The 11529-nt window shown below is 50.2% G+C and overlaps 1 pseudogene; it reads left to right on the top strand.

Moving 5' to 3' along the window:
• The first annotated feature begins 6110 nt into the window (after positions 1 to 6110).
• On the top strand, positions 6111 to 7291 carry LOC119352389 (annotated as a pseudogene).
• The last annotated feature ends 4238 nt before the right edge of the window (positions 7292 to 11529 follow it).

Raw genomic sequence — 11529 nt, 5'->3', positions numbered from 1 at the left:
ACGCTGGTGCGTCGCCGCGGCCCCAAGTCTTCGGCACCACCGCCGTTGGTTCGTTGTTCTCGGCTCCGATCCCGCCGTCTCCCGCACCGCCGACGGTGGTGGCCTCCACCGCCGCGATGATGACGCCACCTGCGGCCACTGCTGACTCGTCCCCGACACTCGCCATCATGCCGGCGGCCTCGGGGGCCTCCACTGATCAACCCACGGGTGTGGCACCCGAAGCCCCTGTGGTCTCCGCTGTTGCTACCACCGATGCCGCCATGATCTCCGGACCGTTCCACTTCGACAACCTAATCACGACTCGTCTCACGTCGGACAACTATTTGTTTTGGCGCGCCAAGGTTCTACCGCTGCTCCGCAGCCGCTCCCTCCTTGGCTATGTCGATGGCTCCCTGCCGTGTCCGCCGCAGGTTATACACACCGTCCACGGCCCGGCCATTAACCCGGCGCATCATGTGTGGGTGCAGCAAGACCAAGCGATCCTCTCCGCCATCCAAGGTTCCCTCGGAGATGGGGTTGATGGCCTTTGCCTCTTCGCTGCCTCCTCCTTGGATGCGTGGACGACTCTGGAGCATGCGTTTGCACAGACCTCCACCGCCCACTCGATGGCTCTTCGCAGCAAGCTTGATGATATCAAGAAACTGGACTCATCTGCCACAACGTACTTCAACAAAATCAAGGTCTTGGCGGATACATTGACCTCCATTGGTCGACCGCTGAGTGATGAGGAGTTCGCCGACTACGTTATTAAGGGTCTCGATGCCGACTACGACAACCTTGCCGAGGCCGTCCACAACGCCAAGTCGCCGCTTCCTCCGCACGAGCTCTTCTCCCGTCTGCTCTTCACCGAGCAATGCATCGAAGCTCGCCGCTCCGTTACCACTATCGCCGACCAGCCAGCGGCCTTTTGGGCATCGCGTGGCCAGCGCCCCCCTGCGCCTTCGTCGCCTGCCCGGGTCGCCAACTCCCCGGCACCATCCTCGGGCGGAGGCCCCGTGCGGTGCCAGCTCTGCGGGCGTGAGAGGCATCTCGCCTCCAAGTGCCACAAGCGGTTTCAACGGAGCTTCCTGGGTATCGGTAATGATGGAAAAGGTAATGAGCGTCAATTTTCCATGGCGGATTTTGGCCCTCCTGCTGCTCATGTTGCCGCCAAGGGCAAGGATACACGTGTCGAACACGGCTTTACACCGTCATACCCGATTGATCCTGTGTGGTATGTGGACACCGGTGCCACGAATCATATGACGAACGAGCTTGACAAGTTGTCCACCCACCAGCCATACTACGGTCACGACAAGGTTCACACCGCGAACGGTGTAGGTATGCCCATCTCTCATGTTAGTCAAGCATCTCTCTTAACTAGTTATCCATCTAGGCAGCTTCATCTTCATAATATTTTACGGGTCCCCTCGGTGACTCTTAATCTGTTATCTGTTCCAAAGCTCACTCTTGATAACAATGTCCTATGTGAATTTCACCCATTTCATCTTTTTGTTAAGGACCGAGCCACCCGGGAAATTCTGCTTAATGGTCGCCTCAGCCATGGCCTATACCGCTTGGAGGATCCATCCGCCCCGCGTGTCTTCAGTGGTGTTCGTGTGTCGCCATCCTAGTGGCACTCTCGCCTTGGTCACCCTGCCACTCCCATAGTTCGCCATATACTTCACCGCCATGAGCTGCCTATCGAGTCTAGCAATAAGGAGATGTCCGTGTGTGATGCCTGTCAACAAGGCAAGAGTCATCAGTTACCATTTGTTTCTTCTACTCGTCAAGTAACAAGTCCTCTTGAACTTGTATTTTCTGATGTATGGGGTCCCGCCCAACGTCTGTGAGTGGTCACAACTATTATGTTAGCTTTATTGATGCCTATAGTCGCTTTACCTGACTTTATCTTCTTAAGTGAAAATCTGATGTGTTTGATATATTCATTCAGTTTCAAGTGCATGTAGAACGTCTTCTCAAGCATAAAATTATCCATGTTCAGTCCGATTGGGGGGAGGGGGGCAAATATCGCAACCTCAACACTTTCTTTAATAAGCTTGAGATCTCTCATCGTTTATCATGTCCTCATACACATCAGCAGAACGGCGATGTTGAGCGCAAGCATCGAGATGTAGTTGAGACTGGACTCACACTCCTGGCTCACGCTTCTGTACCCTTTCGCTTTTGGAGCGATGCCTTTACTACAACATGTTTTCTTATTAACCGACTACCTACGCGTATCTTTAATATGAAAACTCCTATTGAGCTCCTTTTACATGAAACTCCTGATATACCTTCTTTAAGGTGTTCGGGTGTGCCTGTTAGCCCCATCTTCGTCCATATAATCATAGAAAGCTTGAATTTTGGTCTAAGAAATGTGTGTTCTGGGTTATAGTTCTCTTCATAAAGGCTACAAGTGCCTTCATGTGCCAACAAATCGTGTCTACATATCCTGGGATGTTGTCTTTGATGAGAACGTCTTCCCCTTTTCCGCCATGCCGTAGCAACCCACCACACCTCCATCTATGCATTCATCTCCTATTATGCTTGGCCAATTTGAAGATGTTGCATATTCGCCTGTGTTGTTACCTAACGATAGTGCAGGTATTGGACGTGGTGCTCGCCTGGAACTACTTCCGGATGCAACTCCTGTGACGCACGTTGATCGGTCGGTGCACGTGCATGCACCGACTCCCGTCGTCGACCCTATCTCTGGAGCCACGCCCGCCCATGCAACTGGACCGGCGCTGGCCTCCGTACCTGGGCCGGTGTCAGCTGAGGCGCGGCCCACACCAGCCGAGGCGCGGACCACGTCTCCGACGGTCTCACCTGGGCGGCTCGAGCGGTCCTTGTCACCGTCTCCACGCCCGGCCTCGCCTCCGTCATCGCCTCCATCGCCCGCCCATATGTCCCTGCCGCCCCTCTCACCTGGGTCGGCTGGGCCTACCATGGCCTCGCCTGAGCTCTCGCCTGGGTCCTCGTCTGGGCCCCCGTCGCCCGACCTGCCATCGTCGTCTCCAGTATTGGCGCCGCCGACTCCTTTTCCCGTTGCACCGCAACGACCGCATACTCGCAGTGCAGCGGTATTGTTCAAACCAAGCAGCGTCATGATGGTACTGTCACATATTTGGCTGCCTGTCTTGCTCATTCTGTTGCAGATCCCAATGATGAACCACGCAACTATGACGCCGCTATGAGTATTCCTCACTGACGGGCTGCTATGGAGTAAGAGTACCATGCTCTTATGCATAATAAGACATGGACACTGGTTTCCCTCCGCCTTGCATCAACATCATTGATTCGAAGTGGGTTTTCAAAGTCAAGAGACATGTGGACGGATCTATTGAGCGCTATAAGGCGCGTCTCGTGGCTAGAGGGTTTAAACAACGTCAGGGTCTGGACTACGAGGATACATTCAGCCCGGTTGTTAAGCCTACTACTATTCGGCTTCTCCTGTCTCTTGTAGTCTCTCGTGGTTGGTCTCTTCAACAGCTTGATGTGCAGAATGCTTTTCTCCATGGGCTGCTTGAAGAGGAGGTTTACATGCGACAGCCACCAGGGTTTGTTGATCACGCTCAGCCTCATCATCTATGTCGTCTGACGAAGGCTCTATATGGACTGAAACAGGCGCCTCGTGCCTGGCATGCTCGCCTTGCTTCGGCTCTTCGTACTCATGGCTTCGTTCCGTCGACAGCTGACAGCTCGCTGTTCTTATTTCAGCGCCCCAGTGTGACTGTGTGTTTGCTTGTGTACGTGGATGATATTATTCTGGTCAGCTCCTCTGCAACGGTTGTTGATGCTCTTGTGACTGCACTTGGCAGAGATTTTGCGGTAAAAGATTTGGGACAGCTACACTTCTTCCTGGGCATTGAGGTTGCACACCAGTCTCGTGGCAGTTTAGCTCTCACCCATAAGAAGTACTCCCTTGACCTCTTGCGACGTGCTGGTATGCTCAAGTGTAAGCCATCCTCCACGCCCATGTCCTCTACTGATAAGCTCTCGGCTACTGCTGGTACTATTCTGTCTCCTACGGATGCTACGGAGTATCGGAGTATTGTTGGTGGCTTGTAGTATCTGACTATCACACGTCCTGATCTTTCCTTTGCGGTTAACAGGGTGTGTCAGTATCTTCATGCCCCTACTGATTTGCACTGGTCTGCTGTGAAGCGCATTCTTCGTTATGTGCGCCTCACTGTCTCCTATGGTCTTCATCTGCGACCTAGTTCCTCTGCTGTTCTATTTGCATTCTCAGATGCTGATTGGGCTGGGTGTCCGGATGACAGGCGATCCACGGGGGGATATGCTGTATTTTTTGGTCCTAATTTGATCCCCTGGAGTGCACGCAAGCAAGCCACTGTTTCTCGCAGCAGCACAGAAGCCGAGTACAAAGTCGTTGCCAATGGGATTGTTGAGCTTATCTGAATTGAGTCTTTACTTCGAGAGCTGGGAATCTCCCAGTCACATCCTCCGGTTCTTTGGTCTGACAACATCGGTGCTACGTTTGTTTCGACAAACCCGGTGTTCCATGCACAAACCAAACACATTGAGATTGACTATCATTTTGTGAGGGAACGTGTTGCACAAAAACTACTACAGATCAAGTTTATCTCCTTGAAGGATCAACTTGCCGACATCTTCACCAAGCTTGTACCTTCTTCCATGTTCGAGGTCTGTAAACGCAATCTCAACCTCTTAGATGCATCAGGAGTGAGTTGAGATTGAGAAAGGGTGTTAGACTTTGTAACGTAGCCCAACTGTGTAAACTATATATTGTGTAACCTTATAAATATATGTGATAGGCCATCCCTAAAGGATTAAGCCAGTTCCTACAAATTCTACGTTTAACAACGCAAGGAGAGCATCTGGTTCTCCGGCCGTACGTCCATGCCGCGTCACCGCGCCGGCTTCTATATATAGGACACCCATCGGACACACGGCCTCGCATAGGTTACTACCACTAGTAGGCCACGACCAACCGCTCCCGTCGATCGATCCGTCAGCTCCATCATCAGCTGATTGCCGCCGCCGCCGCCCATCCAGCTCACACTGACCTCTACGTCTCACAACCCTTCTAGCTCATCCTACCTGGGAGAAATGTTTTTCTCGCTACGAGTAGGGTGTAGCTTGCTGATCACCGCTCGCGGCCGCCCGCTGTAGGAATCGCAGCCCTCTCTCACTCTCGGTTAGAGGTAGAAGAAGCCACAAGACACAAAAAATTCCGAACCGGTGCACAAACGCTGTCACGGGCGCACGAACGCCCGAATCTTTTTCTTTTTACAGTGGCTACATTGCTACACTCGACTCTACACCATCCTCACGGTGACTACCAGCTGCTTAAATAACACACGGCCACACACATCAAGGCCACCCACATCAAGGCCACCCACGCACTAACCAACTAGAACGCCACTAACCCACGGCCTGGCAAACAAACTATGCATGCACACAACTAACTCTATGCATGCGCACATCACATGCAAAACTAGCTACCACGCAACCGCGCCACACACAGCCGGACCAAGTGATCCCTATGCCCACGCCCTGCATAGACCGCACATGGCGCACCCGACGCCCAGTCGTCATCACTGGAGCATGGCTTATTGCCAACGGGAACGTATCTGGTGCACCGGGGCAATTGGTGCTACCGGTGCACCGGACTCCGTTGCACACTAAAAAATGCACGGAAAAATTCGGAAAAAAAATTTAATGCATTGACACAACAGCAATGTAAGTTGTCACAAAAATTCAAATCAAAATTCGAAACATTGCTCGAGATACAAAAATGACAAATTTGACATTAATGTGCTAATAGGCCAAAACTAAAGCCCAACTTGTGTTATGTATTATTCGGTGTCAAATTTGTCATTTTTGTATCTCGAGCAATGTTTCGAATTTTGATTTGAATTTTCGTGACAACATACAATGATGTTGTGTCAATGCATTAATTTTTTTTACAGATTTTTGAATATTTTTTAATGTGCAACATAAGCCCGGTGCACCGATAACACCAATTGCCCCGGTGCATCAAATACATTCCCTATTGCCAACACCCGCTGCTCGTTTTAAGGCGGCCTGACCCGTCAGCTTCATCCTGCATCTGATTGCCGCCGCCGCTTGCCGCCCATCCAGCTCACACTGACCGCTACGTCTCACTCTCTCCTCCCTCTCCTAGGCAATTGCCTAGCTACGGGGTACGGGCAGAGCTAGCTAGCTGGTGATTACCACGCGCGCTCGCAGGCCGCAGCTCGTTTTAAGCCGGCCGGGCCGGACACGGCATGCGCTGCCCCGCCCGCACGCCAAACGATGGCTCCAGCTTCCGCCTCGCTCCTCCCCGCCGCCGGCGCCAAGCGCCCCTTCGCCCCCGACTCTGCCACCGACGCTGCTGAGAAAGAGCAACCACTCGCGCAGGTCAGTTTCTGCTCAGTCCTCACTCTATCTCTCTCTTCTCCGGCAAGCGACGTACATACTGATGCGCGCGTGTGGTGAACTGTGGTGACCAGGAGAGCGCGGTGACCAAGAAGAACGGACAGAACCAGCAGCAGCAAAAGCTGGAGTGCCCGCGGTGCAGCTCCACCGACACCAAGTTCTGCTACTACAACAATTACAGCACCACGCAGCCGCGCCACTACTGCCGCACCTGCCGCCGCTACTGGACGCACGGCGGCACGCTCCGCAAGGTCCCCGTCGGTGGCGCGTGCCGCCGCGGCTCCGGTAGCAGCAGCAAGCGCCGCAGATCTTTCGCCGAGCCCGCCCTCCTCCGGCTCGCCACCACCGCCGCAGCCAGAACAGCAGGACACGCCGCCGCCGCTCCCTGTCTTCCCGTTCCTGACCGACGGCGCCGTCTACCTGCCGCAGTTCGACCTCGGGCTCGGCGGGTTCCCATGGACGGCACCGGCGGCCACGGACCACCTCTACGACGGGCTCGCGGCGCCGTGGGGTGGCTGTGACGGGGCGCTCGCCCCCACCGGCGCTTGGGACGACTTCGGCGGCCTCGTGCTCACCTGCCCGCCGCCTGCCGGGAACTGACCAGCGTCATCATGTCAGTCAGCGTGTTGCCGGCGAGTTCGAGGCTCCTGTTTTATCATCGCAGCCCCGATCTAGTGCTAATTTGAACGGGAAATTGTACATCTCCTGTAACCAACTACACCACACTAATTGTCTGATTACCTGGCTCGATTCATTTCAGGTTATATTTGCATGTATCAATGTATGGATGTGGCAAGCAAGCGCATGAGTATCAGGCAAGTTGTTCTAGATACTTTTCCTCGTGATTTCCAATGTTTTGGTGTTCTAGATAAACCTCATCAGTGACGGAATAGTAATGCATGCAACTTGAGTCGAGCAACGTTTGTGATTAGTCAAGCAATGGCGTTTTTCTTCTTCCAACTGTAGTGGTGGTGCTCAGTCAGTGACCGGATAGGAGAGAGAAGAAAAAACGTGACCCAACCGGACTTCTCTATTATTCTTATACGTCCGGACTGTTCGCGAACCCTCGTACACATCTCAAATATGAGAAGGATATGAGGGCTCGCGGACGCGCGCGGACATTCCGCCACGTAAGAAGCGACCCCATCCCGGACCATCTTTTCTTTTTTAATCATTATTTTATTTCTCTTTTCATCTCCATCAATCACGTGCAACTAGCCGAACATATGAGAAAGAAAAATGAGAATTTTGGCTGCGCAGATGGACAAATATGGGCTTAAAATAGACACGCCCGGTCACTGACCGGACGCGTCCGTGGTCGTTTGATAGATCGAATTAGAGGTACATGACTGAAGATGCTCTTAGCCAAGTGAATCGCCAAAAGGGGCACAAAATGTTACACATGGCTTTTTTTTTCTACGACACCACGTGAACACCTTTACATTGTGCAATCCTACTCGTATGTTAACAAAGGAAAAGGAATATGATGCGGCCACGACTAATTTCAGAGGGTTAAAGGAACTATTTTTTGTTACAAGAAAACAAGATGTTGCTTCATTTGATCTTTATGCCAACGAGAAGAAAAAGAAGTCCCTGGACGTGCATGTATTGAAGGGAGGTTATTTTTTTATGAAATAAACACGATATGTTCTTCAAGGGTAGACATCCGTATCAAATTTTGAAGGGGTCTTTACAAAACCTCTGTCTTGCGATTTCTCTTCGTGGAAATTGTTTTGCGCGTGAGTACCTTCGTCGAGATTGGTTTTCTCATATTGGGCCGCAAGGCTCAAATCCTCTACTCTGTGTACATCGCGTGCGCGGGTAAGAGGTTGCTACTACTAAAGGTGTAGTGTCGTGAAGGATCGGGCCGCAACAAAAGATCGGATCTCGCCACGAGGTTCGGTCCTTATCAGTTGGTATCAGAGCAAAGGTTTTTCATGGTACAATATTTTTCTTCGAGTTCTATTGAATCTTTTACCATGAGGAAAGATTGTAGCTCGCAAATGATGATGTCGGCGGAGAAGGATTGATTGCGTGCCTTGTCGTGGTACCAATGCTTTACGCGTGTGCGTGTAGGGCTGGTGAATTGTGCAAACTTGATGAATTGCTATTCTGGGATGAATTTAGTGAGTCAGACTATGGTTGATGCTTTGAACCTGCCGTTGATTGAACATCCAGAACCGTATGTGCTTTGGTGGAAGGACAAATTTGTCAAGATCATGCATCGCTTGGAGGTACGGTTTATTCTATGTGGATATGGTGTCATCGTGACGTGCTTCCTATGCACATGCATACTTGTTCAATACTGCTAGGAAAACCATGGACAGATAAAAGACAGTTGACATATCATTCAGTTGGAGAAATTTTTTTTTGTTCGTGGAGGACAATTCATACCACTTGATTCGTACACATCAGAGAAGTATATGGCTGATCGCAAGAAGCGGGATATTGCTCAAGCTACATCAGAAGTAAAGAAGAAGAAGCTTGAGGCTGCTGAAATTTTTCCATGTGTCGTTGTAAACAGCTCAGGTTACTGTTTATGAAATAGACACTATTTGTTTTTCCAGGGTAGACGCCCGTATCAAGTTTTGGAGGGATCTTTATAAAACCTCTGTGTTGTGATTTCTCTTCGTGGAAATTGTTTTTCATGTGGCTACCTTCGTCGAGATTGGTTTTCTCGTGCTGGGCGGCAAGGTTCAAACCCTCTACTTTGTCTACATCGCTTGCGCAGGCGAGAGGTTGCGGCTATTGGTGGTGGAGTGTTGTGAAAGATCGGCCGCAACAACAGATCGGATCTTGCCATCGAGGTTCGGTCTACATCAGGTGGTATCAGAGCATCAGGTCATTCACGACAATATGGAGATGATGGTGAGGGCATCGTCATTCAGTAAGTTAAGCTATGGATTTTAGTTGGAGGAGAAAGGTCGCTAGACCGGGCTTTTTCATACTCGTGTTGTGGTACAGGAGAGATCATGTGCCATGACAATTGACCACATGAGTTTGGTCAACGCTGCAAGCATCGAGATGGTGGAGAAGCTAGATCTACCAATGACACCACGAGCACAACCATACTTGTTTCGTTGGGGTCATGAAGAGCTCGGTGTCACACATCAAACAAAGGTACCGTTTTTGTTGGGAAAATATTTTTGCATGGTTTTGTGTGACGTGATTCCGGCACCGATGGTTTCATGTCACTTATTGTTGGGCAAGCCATGGTACAAAGAGCATGATGTTGTGTATGATTGTCAAACGCACATATATACCGTCAAGAAGGGTAAGAAGTACGACCTCGTGCCCATGGGTTTGGATCGTTTTATTGCTTGGAGGGAAGAGAGAAGATAAAAGAGCAAAAAGAAGAAGAAGAAAAGAAGGTCGAAGGTGCTAAAAATTTAATGGTCATCGTTCAATCTGCACATGAAGATATAACTAAAGAGATTGACTCGAAACCGAGGACCGTTTCGCTTCAAGGAGGAGAGGATGATGCGGTCACGACTAGTTTCAGTGGGTTAAAGGAACTATTTTCTGTTACAAGAAAACAAGATGTTGCTTCATTTGATCTTTATGCCAACAAGAAGAAAAAGAAGTCCCTGGACGTGCATGTATTGAAGGGAGGTTATTTTTTTATGAAATAAACACGATATGTTTTTCAGGGTAGACACCCATATCAACTTTTGGAGGGATCTTTACAAAACCTCTGTGTTGTGATTTTTCTTCGTGAAAATTGTTTTGCGCGTGAGTACTTTCATCGAGATTGGTTTTCTCGTGCTGGGCCGCAAGGCTCAAACCCTCTACTCCGTGTACATCACGTGCCCGGGTGAGAGGTTGTTGCTACTAAAGGTAGAGTGTCGTGAAAGATCGGGCCGCAACAACAAATCAGATCTCACCACGAGGTTCGGTCCTTATCAGAATTACCAAAACGAATTTGAGAGGACAAAACTGTTGAGGACCACAAAGTCCCTGAAATCTACCTTGGAGGCCAAGGCCCTAGTCTAGCCATACGGCTATCATTTATGCCCAAAGTCCTATTTTAGAACTAGCATGTGTGTTCTCTGCATGGTTGCTCTGCATTGGAGGGTGTATACTGATCCACGGAAACAAAAATATCCTAAGTTCCCTTACTTGGAGTATTTTTGGTATCAATCAATTATGACCATTTGGATAATTATGTTGTAAAATGGGAATATGTACACATTGACATTTGAAAACAAAAAAATATTTAGTGTTGCCATACGTATTTGTGCACCGATTATGGCCATCCACCAACCAAATAGAAGTGATGGCTCATCGCGGGGAGGCTAAGATCCAATGGATCGCTGATGCGCAAAGTGTGGGGCGACAATGAGGAGGCGCTTGCCCATGCTAGCAAAGAAGGCTCAAGAGCTTCCAATCCTTTGCGACATCCAAGCTTGCCTCTTGTGGTACATTCCAGGTGAGGCCCGGACAGTGGTTCCCTGACCATCGCTAAAGGAAGAAAAAGAGATCCCGCAGCGGTACAATGAGAGGTTGGAATCAAAAAATCCAAGAATAAGCAGCAAAAGGCGGGATTAATCCAAGAGATGTTCAACAAGGCAAAGGACAAGGTTTTGGAAAGTCCAATGGTAGAACTAGGGCCTGGAGATTAAGGTCGTGCTCAATGACCTCTTCACCGGCGACAATCGGGGCTTCGACGACTTGCCCGATCTCATATACCTTGTCCTCAAATGGATGGTGGAGAAGCACCTCATGAACATCAACGCACGCCTCGAGAAGATCCATTCAGAGTCAGCACCTGCATTGTCCCTAGCGCAACTGGTAGATGTGACACTGGCTATTGCTTCCACCTATATTGCATAGGTCAAGTTTGCTACAGTGGTGCCAAAGACCGAGGTAATGTCAATGATTAATCCTACAACTATGTTGTCACCACTTCCTCTGATGACACAAACTACTTTTCTCCAGGGAGACATGGTGCGAGTGTCCGATGATGTCCAGATGGTTGGTCCTCTTGCCATGGATCCATTGCCTCCTCCAATGGTGGATATGTCGCCTTATGATGCTTTTGATGCTCCCATGACCCAAGATCGACATCCCCACCATGGTAGCTACCCTGACGTGTACAACAGCCGGAACCCGCCCCTACTA

Source organism: Triticum dicoccoides, chromosome 2A (assembly GCF_002162155.2).
Source record: "Triticum dicoccoides isolate Atlit2015 ecotype Zavitan chromosome 2A, WEW_v2.0, whole genome shotgun sequence".
Taxonomy (NCBI): Eukaryota; Viridiplantae; Streptophyta; class Magnoliopsida; order Poales; family Poaceae; genus Triticum; species Triticum dicoccoides.
Note: the sequence above shows the minus strand (reverse complement) of the source record. Positions and strands in the feature narration are given on the sequence as shown.